This window comes from Notolabrus celidotus, unplaced genomic scaffold (assembly GCF_009762535.1).
Source record: "Notolabrus celidotus isolate fNotCel1 unplaced genomic scaffold, fNotCel1.pri scaffold_115_arrow_ctg1, whole genome shotgun sequence".
Taxonomy (NCBI): Eukaryota; Metazoa; Chordata; class Actinopteri; order Labriformes; family Labridae; genus Notolabrus; species Notolabrus celidotus.
The window spans coordinates 99155-102678 of record NW_023260008.1 but is presented as its reverse complement, the minus strand read 5'-3'; the positions used below and the strand labels follow the sequence as shown (position 1 = coordinate 102678).

The window sequence follows — 3524 nt, the reverse complement described above, 5'->3', positions numbered from 1 at the left end:
CCTTTAGTTAAATTATTCTCGCCGCAATATTGACTATGAATGAGACAATTGTACGACTTGCGAATACCACCTGCATCGTGTTCCCACGGCTCCACGTAAACCGTTAAAAAGTGTGATTTTAACCGAGTTCTGTGGGTTAGATTGTCACCGTTGGAAAGTACTTACCTGTCACAAAGTAAAGTGTGTTAGTGGGCTGCAGTGAAGTGGTTAATGAGGCCGTAGTTTATAGAAAACTTTCACTAAACATGGTCCAGTACTTCCTGATATGAGCTCAAGGAAACCAGTTGTTTCAGACGAACACAAACCAAAATGTTCCCTGGCTGTAACCTGGATGATGACGTGTGGACTAATAGCTGTCCAAATTCATTCATTTCTGTGAGCTCTACCCACAACACAATAGTCCGTTTTCGCCGTCCATTTCTTGCCAATCAAATCATCCCCCCTCTCAGTTTCTCTCCATTTCTTTCCAGTCAAATCGAAGCTTCGGTCCCGGCTTCCATTTCTTACCAATCAGATTCCACCCCCTCTTCCATTTCTTACCAATGAAAAAATCTGTCCGCCTCAACACCCGCCTCCTGCCGCCTCGACCAATCAGAAGGCTGTTGCTATGCGAGTGCCGACAGAAACGAAAGTTGACTGAAAGTTCCGTCAAAGCTAACACACCGGCACATTTCATGGTAAGTCATTAAAAGCTTTTTCATATTTGTAGTGATGTTTTAGTTTATTACTCGGACACGGTGAGTTTCCAGGTTGTTCATTTGTTCACGTTGTTTTCGTCTGGATCTCATGTCCGTATGACTTTAGCTAAGTTTAGCCGGTATAACAGTGTATGATGCTGATCGATGCTGACACACACTATTTGTGATATCGGAGAATAAACTACAACCCGAACACTTTTACACTACGTATCTGTTTGGATCAACTTTAGGCATTAGTCACGGTTTATATATTTAACGTCGTATTTCTGACTTCTAGGCTGTGTGGGACGCTGAAAACTCCCGCAAATCTCCTTTATTATCCTTGTCAAGTCAGATAGAACATAATGAACAGATGTAAAGCTTAATCAATGATCGACCAGGGAGTAGTCTGACATTTTGACCAACTTACAGTCAATGACTCGACGTCATATTTCTGCTATACTGTAATCAACCTCGTACAGTGTTGTCAGATCAGCTCTAATAAATACAGCAATGGACAAACTATTGCAGAGTAATCTATGATGTTGTGTCTGGATCTCCACCTTGTATCTGTCACAGTCATTATAATATATCACCATGAATGCGACAGATAACAGCTGAAACTCCCCGTCTGTTATTGATGTGTATATGTATATATTTGCCCTCTATCTTATTGCCTTTGTCATTATGTTTACACATAACATGAATGAAACAGCTGTTTATGTCATGTATACAGTAGTAACTAAGTACACTTAGTAGCTAGTTATTAAAAAGTGGATTTTTTAACATTATGTGATAATAGTAGTGTCTGATAGATTTTCAGTCAATTTATAATGTCATTCAAAAGCATTTGAACATTTATATAACACTGTGGAATTCTGTGTACAGTTATTATAAATGACAGACACCAAAGCTTCAAACTGCTTTTCACAAAAGAAGTGGCACAAACTCTATCACATGGTATTACTTACATCATAGGTCAATATCATGAAATCATTAAATCTACAGTATGTTTTCCATTAAATTGAAATGTGTTTTGTTACAGATTGAAAATTGTCCACTCCAGAATCGGGTTCAGATGTCTTTGTTTGGTCTGCTTGTGTGTGTTTCACACTTAAAAGGTAAACTGCAATGGTATATTGAACTGATACAATTTAAAATCAGAATCAGAATCAGAATCAGAATCAGCTTTATTCGCCAAGTATGCTTGAACACACAAGGAATTTGACTTTAGTAAAAATAGCACATTTAGTAAAGGAGTAAAACATTTACAAATTGAAGAACCTACACACACAAACATCATGTATGTGACTTTTTTTCTTATTTTTATCAGACACCTCAGGAACAGACAACTTGATCTCCCTCTTCATCTGCAGGCTCTCCTGCAGTTTCTTCCAATGTCGCTTTACCCTCTGAGGACGCTGCAAAGTGACCTAAACTGCCATGCAGCCTGCAGTCACCTCAGCCTCTGCCGCCACGCAGCCTGCAGTCACCTCAGCCTCTGCCGCCACACAGCCTGCAGTCACCTCAGCCTCTGCTGCCACTTCAACCTATGCCGCCATGCAGCCTGCAGTCACCTCAGCCTATGCCGCCACGCAGCCTGCAGTCACCTCAGCCTATGCTGCCACGCAGCCTGCAGTCACCTCAGCCTCTGCTGCCACTTCAACCTATGCCGCCATGCAGCCTGCAGTCACCTCAGCCTCTGCTGCCACTTCAACCTATGCCGCCACGCAGACTGCAGTCACCTCAGCCTCTGCCGCCACTTCAACCTATGCCACCACGCAGCATGCAGTCACCTCAGCCTCTGCCGCCACTTCAACCTATGCCACCACACAGCCTGCAGTCACCTCAGCCTCTGCCGCCACTTCAACCTATGCCGCCAAGCAGCCTGCAGTCACCTCAGCCTCAGCCTCTGCCGCCACACAGCCTGCAGTCACCTCAGCATCTGCCGCCACTTCAGCCTCTGCCGCCACACAGCCTGCAGTCACCTCAGCCTCAGCCTCAGCCGCCACACAGCCTGCAGTCACCTCAGCCTCAGCCTCTGCCGCCACACAGCCTGCAGTCACCTCAGCCTCTGCTGCCACTTCAACCTATGCCGCCAAGCAGCCTGCAGTCACCTCAGCCTCAGCCGCCACTTTAACCTATGCCGCCAAGCAGCCTGCAGTAACCTCAGCCTCTCCCGTGACCTCAGCCTCTGCCACCACCCAGCCTGGTACTACTCCAGAGGAAGGACAGTTTGTAAGCGGGCTTTAACATTTAGCTGAAAATAAGACCCCACAAAGGCAATGATTCAAAAATAAATGTCTTAATAAAACAAGTGTTTGACTGCTGTTGTCTTTTTTTAGGCTGTGGATGACCATGACATGCCAGGCATGGATCGTTTGGACCTACTATCAGAGTTGGTGGTCAGCATGAGGAACTCTAGAGGTCAGCACAATCATAGGTCTCTGCCAGATCCTGCTGCCTTATGACCAACAACAGGTGACATGTGCTACCAGGCATCAGGACAGGCTACTCCTGGTGTGGAGAGTCTGAAGCGATGCGTCCTGGGATCTACTGCCTCCCCTGCACCATAAATAAGGTTTTACTTGAGAAGTGTAAATATCAAAACGTAAATATTTCTTGATGTTCATCTGTACATAGTGTGTGATCAGCACTGAGACAACAGACTTTGTAGAAGTAGGATATTAATCCCAAGTATGTTTACATTAGTGTTTAATCTCCTGAATATAAAAATAATTTTGTTTTTGTGAAGTTATAGTGAGCCTTTTATATCTACAAAGGAGTGGGTCCTCTTCCACAGAGGCCACCATGTTTTTACAGTAGCTCAGAACATAAAAACAAGCA

General features: G+C 44.3%; 1 long non-coding RNA gene across 1 annotated transcript; it reads left to right on the top strand.

Moving 5' to 3' along the window:
- Nucleotides 1-335: 335 nt before the first annotated feature.
- Nucleotides 336-2120, top strand: LOC117808541. The gene is made up of 3 exons (XR_004630354.1): nucleotides 336-677; nucleotides 1723-1798; nucleotides 2011-2120. It is a non-coding gene; the product is annotated as an uncharacterized LOC117808541 (long non-coding RNA).
- The last annotated feature ends 1404 nt before the right edge of the window (nucleotides 2121-3524 follow it).